Here is a 12390-nt window from a genome sequence, read left to right as displayed (position 1 = left end):
AGTTTGTCTGTGAAAAAAACGAGGAACGGATGTTAGTCCACGTGGGGATCAGGGGCTCCCACCTCACTAAGCCAAACCCAGCATTTTCTTGCTTTGATTTGTTTCTATTTTGAGACAGGGTCTCAAAAAGCTTCCAACTCACTATGTAGTCATGGATGACCTTGAACTCCTGAGCCTCCACATTCTTGTCTTTTATTCATCCACCTGTCCATCTGGGATCTGGAACTCGGCCGTGGTCTCTCTCTCTCCAGCCCACTCCAGCTTATCTTCTCTCTCTCTCCAGCCCACTCTAGCTTAGCTTCTCTCTCTCTCTCTCCAGCCCACTCCGGCTTAGCTTCTCTCTCTCTCTCTCCAGCCCACTCCGGCTTAGCTTCTCTCTCTCTCCAGCCCACTCCGGCTTATCTTCTCTCTCTCTCTCCAGCCCACTCCGGCTTATCTTCTCTCTCTCTCTCCAGCCCACTCCGGCTTAGCTTCTGCTCCCCTCCGTGTCTGCTGCTTCTTGTCACAGAAACTCTTCTGGCTTTGAGCACATTCTCTTGACTCCAGTCTCACACTTCTATCTTGAAAGACATCACAACTGTATCATCGCTTGTTCTTATAAAAAGGTTTGTATTAGGCATGGTAGTATACCCTCTGTCCTCCGTACTCAAGAGGCTGAAGCAGGAGAACCAGCCCTTGGGCTACCTACTGAGACTCTAATGCAAACAAACAATCAATCGAACAGAAGAGGGAGCAGGGAGATTGCTTAGTGGGCAAAGGTGTAACACAAATTGCTAAATGGTCTTATTAATAAGAAACCCAGAGCCAGATATTGGGGTAAAAGCTGAAAGATCAGAGAGACAGAGCAACAAGCCACAAGTTCTTATCCCTATGAAATCCTCTCTCCCTAGGAGCTCCTCTCTCCACCATGTTTTATCACTTCCTCTCTCTGTCCAGGTCTATCACTTCCTGTCTGTCTGTACTGACCTCCAGACCTCTATGGTTAACTAGTGGCTAGCTCCTCCTTCTGATTTTCAGGAAAGCTTTATTTGTTAGAGCACAAATAAAATATCACCACACAAAGGCCATAGCCCTACAAACCCAGGCAGAAAGCCAGGCAAAGTGACTTGTGTCCAGGATTAATGAAACCAAGGACTGTGCACTGAAATCGCTGAATCCGTGAGCTGAAATAAATCCTTCCCCTTTAAATTGCTCCTCCCAAACATTCTGTCACAGTGAAGTGAATAGTGGCAGTGGGAAGCAAAGACATTTGGACAGGTAAGGGATGAAGTCACTTCCCAGGTGCCCTTTCTCAGGGAGTATTTGGAGGGTTTACTACATTAACCCAAGGAAGGGGGAATTACTGGAAGCCAGGCCACAATTCAGACAGAAGGGAAAAACAAAATCCCCCGCAGGACAGTGAAAGAGCAATAACGGGATAATGTAGCCACAGAAAAAACTGTGGAGAGCTCCCGTGAGATTAGAGATGAGCTCTGGGTGCATCTTGGAAGGTGTTTCAGAAGATTCAACAGGGCATGGACACTGCTTAGCTGATGGAACTGGAGGAGACAGCCAGCATGTGAAGGCATCTTCCCTCTGCTCCCTACTCCCTGGTGTGAGCTGCTGGGCTCCACCACACCCTCCCCACCATAACACACTGAACCTTCACAACTGTGAGTCAAAGTGAAGCTCTCCTCACTTCCAGTTGGCCCCGGGCATTTGGTCACAGTGGTAATAAACGTAATAAAGGAGTCACTCAGCTTAGAGCAAGGCATGGAAGTGATACAGAGAGAATGCATTTTTCGAAGATGAAATTAAGCCGGACTTGGATAACAATACCAGTAGCTCTGTAGCCTAAGGCAAGATGATCTTAAGTTCAAGCCTGGCTTGGGCTACAGACTGAGTTTAAAGCCAGCCTGGGCAACTTGGTGAGACTGTGTCTAAAAATAAGGAGTAACGAAAGTGCTCGGGATGGAGGCCTGTGGGCAAGCATTTGCCTGGACTTTAAATTTAATGATTTCCTACATGTGTGGCAGTGTTAAGCATCACCAGAATTTTTTTGTTTGTTTTTGAGACACGGTCTCTTTATGTAGTCTTGGCTGTTCTAGAACTCCCTCTGTAGACCAGGCTAGCCTTTAGGTCAGAGATCCGACTGCCTCTGCCTCCTGAATGTTGGGATTAAAGGAGTGCACCACCACCACCTGAATAATTAATGCAGTCTTTAATCTTCCCTAGTAAATAGCATTTTGAAGTAGCCCTCAGCTTCCTGCGTTCGAGTATGGAAAAATGGATGGTTAGAGTTAGCCTGATAAACTGTAAGATAATCTTTCAGAGTTGCTAAGTTTCTATCAGACTATCCCCCTGAGATGATAGGGATTGTCCCAGGGCCCTGCACAGACAAATGTTCTACCATCTAGCTGTACCACCAATCCATACTAGAATTTTCAAAATGTCCCTAATGAAACCAAGAAAGAAAAGAAATAGCTCTTGGGTATTATGTTCCTCACTGTTCTAGTGCTGTGAGGAGGCACATGATCAAAGCCATTTTATTTTTTGAGACAGGATTTCTCTGTGTAGCCTTGGCTGTCCTAGAGCTAGCTCTGTAGCCCAGGCTGGCCTCAAATTCATAGAGATCCACCTGCCTCTGCCTCCCAAGTGCTAGGGTGAAAGGTGTGCACCACCACCGCCTGGCCTAAGCAAAGCAATTCTTATGAAAGAAAGCATTCAATTGAAGGCTTGCGTACAGTTTCGTAAGTTTAGTTTGTTATCATAGAGGGAAGTACGGTGGCATGCAGGCACGCACTGGAGCTTGTAGCCAAGAGCTACATCTTGATTCAAAGTGTTTTGGGATATTCAATCACACTGTGAACCCTGAGTTTTCATTTGCATTAATTAAATAAAATCAACCTTGGGTCAGGAGGAGGAGCGAGGCCAGCAACTAGTTGACAGGAAGTAATCATAGAGAGTCAGGGGGTGTCTGGAAGATGGATAGAGAGACGTCCAGGAAGTAGCAGGGAGGGACTTTGAGTGGGGCAGTCTTTTTTGGTTTGGCAGAGCAGAAGGACGCTCTTTTTTGGAGATGCCAGCAAAGAGGGAAGGTCAGCCAGTTGCTCCTCAACCTCTTGGAGCTAGCAGGTTTTCACCCCAGCCTCCAACTCCCAAGTCTTATTGATAAACAGAATGATAGAGATTTAGTTAAAACTACATTTGGTGGATCTAGCAGGACATAAAAGTCCCACCCGGCTGCTGCCAGAGAAGTGGGCTGGAAAGTGTGGAGCTGCAGTTACTGGCTGGAACAGCAGTAGATAGATTCAGGTGCAGCTGCTGGGCCAGGGGTAACACAAAGGCAGAGACAAAGAGAGACTGTGCCTGGTCTGGGCTTTTGAAACTCCAAAACCCAATCCCAGCGACACACCCATTCCAACAAGGCCACGCCTCCGAGTCCCGCTCATCCTTTCCAATAGCGCCACTCCCTGATAGCCAATCACTCATATCTATGAGCCTATGGGGGCCGTTCTCATTCAAACAGCCACAGGGGTGCAGATCAGTGGTACAGCACTTGTCTAGCCTGTGTGAGGCCCTGGGTTTAATTCCCAGAACCACAAAAAAAGATAGATAGATAAAAAAGAAAGAGAAAAGAGAATGAAAGAAAGAAAAAGCAAGAGAGAGAGAGAGAGAGAGAGGAAAGTGTCCTTCCCCCCACCTTCTAACGATGTGTTATTCCGGGGTACCCTTTTCTTCCCTGCCACATGTCTTAAAATAGTAATATCCATCCATTACTGCTCTTCATCTTTTTATTCACAGCACCCACATTTGACTCCATTATTCCTAAAAGTTTGACATCTATTACATGCTTCCCCAACCTTTTTAGTTTTTGCTACATTTTAAAAACAGAATTAATTCATTTTACTTTTCTGGTATAAAAGGGGCTGTTGTAGCCCCAGCTAGAGCCTGGATCTTCTGAACAAGGGACTCGGGTGTGAGTTTTCACAAGATGGTCAGTGAATTCCTGATAGGGAGACTTAGTGGACTGTCTCTTTCCAGAGGACAAGGTTGAGTAGTTATAGGTCTTGGAGATGCATCAAAGATGGCGCTGGTGAAGTTACCCAGGGTGGGGGTGAATCAGTACCGGCTGGTCAGCAGCTCTTGGGGCATGGGAACAGAGATGATTCCAGTCCCTCTGGGGGCAGGTATGAGAGGTGCAAGCACAGAGCCACAGAGTCAGGATGGTGTGGAACTTGCCAATCTTGTTACTTTGGTGACACCAAGACCAACATAACCATTGTAGTCCCCAACAGTGACAAAAGCCTTAAACCTGGTCTGCTGGCCAGCCCGAGTCTGCTTCTGCACTGGCATGATCTTTAGAACCTCATCCTTCAGGGATGTCACGAAAAAGCCAACAGTCTCCGATTCCTTGGTGGGCAGGGAAAAAGGCAGATCTCCTCCAGGGACTTGGTCATAGTGTCCTTGACCAGGCGGCCCAGCTTGATGATGGGGATTCACTCCTTGTTTTTGCCACTGCGCCCTCCCAAACCAGGGTCCCTGATATGAGTGAAGAGGCTCAGTAAAGAGACCGCTGAAGGCTGTGGGAGGCCCCAGAACAGCTTGACCAGACAGCTGCCATGACAGACACAGCTTCCGGCAGACCCCACCCTGTGGAGCCCGTGTCTAAGGGGACATACCTGAGGCCCAGACACAGCTTTTGGCAGGCAACACCTGGACCCAGGAAGAGTCATAAACTGACCCCACCAGCATCTAAGAGGAAATACCTGACATTCCAAACGTTCCTTATACCCCTAGACAAATGTCAGCCAATTAGGGTCCTGAACCCTGAAAATCCCCTCACCTCAACCTCTGCTGTGATAGAAATCCCACCCTGCCTGGGCTCTGGGCTCTCTGCTCTCACCACTGCGTCAGATAGACAGAGAGAGATCAAGCTTGGAGCTTGAAGAGAATAAAGGCTCTTTGCTTTTATATATGGGATTCGGTCTTCATGGTGGTCTTTTGGGGGTCTCCGAGATCCGGGCATAACGATAATAAACTGTTCAAGCACACTCTGGTAGCTAGCAGAAGAAGCCACAAACCGGTCAAATTCTACCTCTGTCTCTTGCCGCCGAGGGACCTTGGGCAAGTCAGTCAGCTGTTGGTTTCTGTTTCCTCCTTGATGAAACGAGAATAATAAAGCTCCGGTTGTGAAACAGGACCGTGAAAGCGAAACCTAAGCAACAAAGCCATAGATTAAGTGATGTTCTTCCTCTAAATGTATCCAAAGTGCTTGGACACAAGGAACTCAGTGTGAACAGGCAGACTCAGAAGCAGTGCAAACAGGTCTTGATTTTTGATTATATGTACTGCACTGAATGGGAGAAATACAAACAAAACAAACAGACAAACAAACAAAAGAAACCTCCAGCAGATACCTATATGGCATTCACCACGGACCGAGTGCTGAGTGTCTCATACACCGAACTCATGTCTTCTCACCAGCTGCCTCCACCTGTTACTGTCTTACCTTTGGAAAAGAGAAAACTTAAACACAAAAAGTTCCAATGATTGGACCAAGGCCACTGAGGTGCTGAACTTTAGTCCCTCCGGCCCAGGAAAGAAGAAGCAGCCGTTTGTGAACAACTTTCTTTATATATAGCAGACTTAGATCCCTCTGGATTTTACAATTCAAAAATAACCCTTGGAGGAAGGAAGTCAGCTTCAGCCCTGGCCCTGCCTGTGGACGGGAAGAACTGGACCCTGCATTAAATAAACAGGCACTCTAACGGGGATGGATGCCTTGAATATTTGAAGTGCCTTTTCCTTCATCCTGAAATACATATGCTCACTTTAAAGTATAAAGTGACGTCTCCGGGAGCTTGGGTGGCCCCAAGTTCTTGTTCAATTACTAAAGAGTAAACAAATACAGCAGGACTTGGTGACAGAGGAACCAATAAATGTGAGTCACTTCCTGAATACCTACTTCTTGACCCCAGATTTCAGGGCGAGCAAACACCCAGATGTGTGCACTGGCGTGTAGACTTGGTTGATGGAGTTTGACCTGCCCCCAGAGGGTGCGTGCATCGTGTTTACACACTATAGTTAGAAGCGTGCTAATCTGGCCTTCAGCAATAAAGGCAAAGGCGAACCTCAGCGGCCACACTGAGTACCCTGAGAACTGGTGTCTGGGAAAATGGACTGAGACAATGTCTCAAAGTGAGGTTCATACATTTTCGGGGCTGGAGATGGGGCTCAGTACAGAGAGCGCTTGACTAGGTTTCATGAAGCTCTATGTTTGACTTTCAGAACCATGTAAACCAGGAGTGATGTCATAGGCATACACCCAGAACTTGGTAGGTGGAGACAGGAGAATCAGAAGTTCAAGGTCATCTTTGGCTCCATAGCAAGTGTGAGGCCAGCCTGAGCTATGTGAGAGACACCGTCTGGAAAAAAAAAAAAAAGTTCAGAGCTGCACTGCATCTCAAATGCTGCGACTCCTGGGAGAACTGATTTTATTTTTGTTTCTTTTTGTTGCCTTTCCCTTCTCTTTGTTTCGTTTGAGACAAAGTCTTAACTATACAGCCCAGTCTGGCCTCAGTCTTATGATCCTCCTGCCTCTGCTCTCAAGTACCGGTACAGTCTACCATATCCAACTTACAGGGGCCCCCACCACACACACTTTTTTTCTTTAAGTCCTGGAGATTGAACCCAGGACTCCCCCATGACGAGTAAGTACCCCACCATTGAGTTACACCCTCAGCTCCTGGAATAACTATTTTACAACAGAATCGCCCATATCTAGTGAATCCTGAGCGATCATGCGAAGCGCTCTGCTGAAGGCAGATTCCTGGTAACACGAATAAATTGATGGCACGGCTGAGCCACCCTCAGACACAGGCTGGAATCGAAGCTCTTTTCCTTCGCTGCCTAAGCCCTCGCCACATTTATTTCACGGCATATTCTATGAAATCCTGTCTCGTGTGGAAACATTCCGTTGGGAGTAAACAGACCATTGAAACTTTGGGGAAGAACATCTAGGGTTGATGCTACAGGAAAGGCCACCAGAGGTCCTCAGTTTGCTCTTCATATAGGCCGATTTTGTAGGACATTTGTGGAATCTTTTTGAATGTCTGTGCATCACTGTTTTCTGTGTCTTCGGCTTAATTTCTTATTTAGGTCTCATGTCTGATAAAGATACATGACACCCCTGTGAAATTTAAATTGGAAAGAAAAAGAAACCAAATTGCATGGACCATGACCGTTTTAAAACCCCAGGGGCCGATTATATTTGATTAGGGCTCAAAAGTGGTTATTTGTGCTGTGCAGATTTCACGGTCTGAAGAGTAGAACATCTTGCTGTGTATACAGCTTTGCCAGGCTCTGAGCCTGTCTCCCAGATGGGCCAGGACTCCAGGCAAGTTCCCTCCCAAGGTGGCTCTTTCTTCACAGCCAACCCCGCCATATCCCGGTTATCGGAAACTCCCAGAGAGGGTGACAGTTTTTGAGCAGTGATTCTTAACTATCTAGTTCTTGCCCCGCCCCCCAGCCCCATTTAACCTTATAAACCATCCTCTCATTAAACATTAGGTTTCTTAGATAAAGTTACCTCTTCTCCAGATAGAATCCCATGTTTTATGAAATTAATAGGCAATGCGCTCTTCCTCGTCAGTGCATCCTTAAAGCTTCAGGAGCCAAGAATAAGGCAGATGCTATTTTCAACGTGCATAACCATGTGGGATGGGACCCAGAACAATGGACATCCAACCATGGGATCAATTCCTAGGTAGCCTTTGCACCGCAGCATTAAACATCAGAGACAGACGACAGGCCGGAGGATGGTCTTGCTGCCTCAGTATCCACTCTTTTGTTCATCGTTATTGCGGCTGGATGCAGCTCATGGACCAGAAGAGACAGGAAGGGTGTTTGAATAGAGAGAGGGGGATCCAAAGTCTTGTGATAGAGCCCAGGCCAGCTGGGAACTCATGAACCTCTTATCTAATCCTCCTGACTGCTGGGGTTACAGGTGTGTGCCACCGCGCCTGGAAACAACAGTCTTAAAGTTCACGCACCAACAAAATACGAAATCACTGCACATCATGAAAATTGAATTCTCTAAGGAAATAAAACTAACACATGGGCCAGGCGGTGGTGGCACATGCCTTTAATCCCAGCACTCTGGAGGCAGAGTCAGGCAGATCTCTGTGAGTTCGAGGCCAGCCTGGTCTACAGAGTAAGATCCAGGACAGGCACCAAAGCTACACAGAGAAACCCTGTGTGTGGGGGGGAACCCCAAACTAACACATGTTAAACCTCAGAATGATAAGAACCTGTTATATAGGGTTGTTAAAGCAAGGGCAGAGCCTGGGTGTGGAGGTGCAGGCCTTTAATACCAGAACACACATCTCACTAAGTAAATAATAAAGGAAACAAAGGTTTAACACTGTGTTTTATTTTTTTATCTTTTTGTTGTGGTAGAGACAGGTCCAGATTGATCTCAGTTTTACTATGTGGCTTATATGATTATCTGTGTGAAGGTGCATGTGGGCACTGCAATCCTGTGGGAGTTTTGTTTGAGGCAGGATCTCATGTATGCCACACTGGCCTTGAACTCACTGTGTTGTCAAGTCTGGCTGTGAACTTCCCATCCTCCTGCCTCATCTCCCAAGTGCTGGGATTATAAGTGTGCATAGCCACACCTAGATTCTTACTCAGGACATTTTAGGTACTGTGTGGATTTTGTGTATTTCTCTCTCATAGAGCACAGAGTTTTGTTTTTAAATTAACTAGCAATTCTCTTCCTATTTAGAATTGTGTTTACTTATTGCACGTGTGTGTGTGTGTGGGGGGCTCACAAGCCATGATGTTTATGAGGTCGTGGACAGCTTTGAATTGGTTTTCTCTTCTGTCGAGAGTTCCAGGGATCCAACTCAGGTTGTTAGTGTTGGCTGAAGAGGTCTTTACCCACTTAGTCATCCGGCTGGCCCAGCATCATGCTTTCATGGTATGTTCATGTTATAGTATGCATTGGTACTTCATTCCTTTTATGGCCAAATAAATTAAATTTCTCCCATGGATGTGCCACACTTTGCTTATGCATTCACCAACTGATGAGTATTTAAATGTATCATTTTTTGGCTATTATGCATACTGGATTTTTTGTTTGTTTTTTTAGACTTATTTATTTATTATGTATACAGTATGTATGACTGCAGGTCAGAAGAGAGCATCAGATCTCATTACAGATGGCTGTGAGCCACCATGTGGCTGCTGGGAATTGAACTCAGGACCTCTGGAAGAGCAGTCAGTGCTCTTAACGTCTGAACCATCTCTCCAGCCTGCATACTGTTATTTTGAATATTCATGTACAAAATTCATTTGGCCGTGTGTTTCTTTTGTTTGACCACGTGTCTCTTTTTGTTTGTGGTGTGTGCCTGCATGTTCAGAGGTGTGTGTGTGTGTGTGTGTGTGTGTGTGTGTGTGTGTGTGTGTGTAGGTATCATTCCTCAGGCTCTATCCACCCTTTTTTCTTTTTTTCCTTTCTTTGAAACAGGGTCTTGCTATGTAGGCAGGCTAACCTCAAACTCACAGAAATCTACCCGTCTCTGTACCCTGAGTGTTCAGATTAAAGACATGTGCACCAATGCTGGGTGGTGGTGGTGCACGCCTTTAATCCCAGCACTTGGGAGGCAGAGCCAGGTTTTTCTGTCTCGAAAAACCAAAACAAAACAAAAAACAAGTTTCTCTCATTCACCTGTAACTTGCCAAGTAGGATAGGCTGCCCAGGAGCCTCAGGGATCCACCTGTTTCTGCCTCCTGAGTGATGGGATTATGCACTACCATGCCCAGTTTTTTTTTGCATGGGTGCTAGGAATCAAACTCAGGTCCTTGTGTTTGCAAGACAAACACTTTACGAACTGAGCCATCCATCTAACCCCTCAAGGTTGTAATTCTCTTCAAAACTCAGTACTGGAAGGTATGGGTCCTGTAGCAATTACCTGTTTACTTTTTAGGATCTGTCAAACTGTTTCCCACAGTGGTTATACATTGTACACTCCTATTCATCCACAAGTTCCAAGTGCTCCACTGCCCCACTCACACTGTTTCAGCTGATGGCCATCCTGGTAGGTGGGAAACACTAGCTTAATCCAAAATCAGGAAGGTTTCCATCTATGCTACTTTGAAGTTTTAAGCTTTCAGTTCCTCCATGGAAGTATTTGATTGATAGTGAACACATCTCTGTGTATGATGTATGGAAGAGCCTCACATCTATTCTTTTATTTGTTTTGTTTTATTTGAGACAGTCTTTCTTATTCCCAGCCTGGCCTCAAACGGATCTCCCTGACTCCGCCTCCCAAGTAGAGTACAGGCAGGTGTTGCTATGCCAAATGCATTTCTTTTTTTTTTGGGGGGGGGGGTTTCGAGACAGGGTTTCTCTGTGTATTTTTGTGCCTTTCCTGGAACTCATTTTGTAGACCAGACTGGCCTCGAACTCACAGAGATCCGCTTGGCTCTGCCTCCCGAGTGCTGGGATTAAAGCCGTGCGCCACCACTGCCCGGCTTAAATACATCCTTTAGACCTGACAGCAAGCCGTTCCCGCACCATCTGTTGACAGGACTAAACACCTTACACCTTTGTCGAAACTCAGTTGGTCATAGATATATGGGTTAATTTCAGGACTCTCAATTAAATTTTACACCACCATGCTATATTTACTTTTTTCTTTTTCTTTTTTTTAAACACTTAAAAAAATTTATTTATTATGTATACAGCATGTATGACTGCAGGCCAGAAGAGGGCACCAGATCTCACAGATAATTGTGAGCCACCATGTGGTTGCTGGGAATTGAACTCAGGACCTCTGAAAGAGCAGTCAGTGCTCTTAACCTCTGAGCCATCTCTCTAGCCCTATATTTACTTATTTATTTTTCTAAGACAAGATCTCCCTATGCAGTCTTGGTTGTCCTAGAGCTCTCTATATACATCAGGCTGGCCTTGAACTCACAAAGATTCTCCTGCCTCTATCTCTCAAGTGCTGGGGTTAAAGGTGTGTACCATCACCGCCCTGTGATCTGCATGACTTTAATTTTATAAATCATTTTTTGGCATTATTTTATTCAGTAGTTCATCTTCAAGACTTCCAAATTTTATTCATTTATTCAGTTCATTTAAAGTGAGCCAGAATAAATTTGCTGTGGGGAAAAAAAGTTTCTAAAATCCAAAAGAAAAGCTGCTGAGCAATATTGTTACAGTTGGTCACAATTTTGTGCATTGCTACAGTAATTTCTAAAGTTTCAAATTCATGAGACTTCAGGAACCCATTTCAGAAGAGGAAATGATGGCAGGAATATCACTGGATGCTATGCAGCATAATATAAAACAGGAATAGATACAGGAAGTAATGATGTTTATTTTTCACTTCTTCCACAGCAACTTACATGCAATAAATACAGTTGTGTGCACAGGATTTTCTATGGGTCTCTTAATTGCATTATAAGGGTAACTAGGTAATAACTGCACAGGGATGTTTATTCTGCATTTTTTCTAGCCATCAAAGATAGTTGTCAGGGAGACTAGGCACAAATAGGGACAAAGAGGGAATCTATGTTGGTTCCCTATATTTTGTTGGGTAAAGCATAGTTTCCTTGCCACAATCTTGCATTTTTCCTTGTTAATTATTATCCCCCTCCCTTTTTTTAAATAGGGTCTCACTGTGCAGCCCAAGCTGCCCTCAAACTTACAATCCTCCTGCCTCAGCCTCCTGAATACTGGGATTACAGATGATTGTCACTTTGCCTGGCATCAGATAAGAGTGTATTTTTTCACCTTCTTTCACAATTTTGGGGAGCAGCATCACACACACAAAACCGAGAAAACCCTAACCTTGTTGGCATCCATCATCCAGAATGGATTACCTCTCAATACTCAAGCAGTTCCCAGGTGTCAATTACTAGAAGTCTGTACAGTTTTAGAGTCTGTGTTCCCAAGGTCGTGAGGAAAGGAGACTAGGGTGGCGCGGCCATTCCTGCCGCCTTCCGTCTCTGCGCCCCTCTCAGAGCTCCCCACGTTGGGCCCGAGTATCCCGAGGTTCACCACCTCCGTGGTCCGACGGAGCCACTATGAGGAGGGCCCGGGGAAGACTTTGATGGTTGGATCTGGATTTGCTGCCCCTTTCTTTAGTGTAAGGCACCAGCTACTTAAAAAATAGGATGTTTAATTCACCTCTTTAACAGAGGAAGACTGTTTAAGAGATGTGATCTGAAAATTGGATTAAACTCTTGAACTCTTATACAGATAAGATTGTAAATAAATTGACATTAAAAAAAAAAAAAGAGTCTGTGTTCCCAGAGCATTTGATCCTTGAGGCATCAATTTATTTTCAGAGTGACTTCTTCTTAGTCCTTATCTGCATTTTAAGATCCCTTATG

Source organism: Peromyscus maniculatus, chromosome 3 (genome assembly GCF_049852395.1).
Source record: "Peromyscus maniculatus bairdii isolate BWxNUB_F1_BW_parent chromosome 3, HU_Pman_BW_mat_3.1, whole genome shotgun sequence".
NCBI lineage: Eukaryota > Metazoa > Chordata > Mammalia > Rodentia > Cricetidae > Peromyscus > Peromyscus maniculatus.
Note: the sequence above shows the minus strand (reverse complement) of the source record.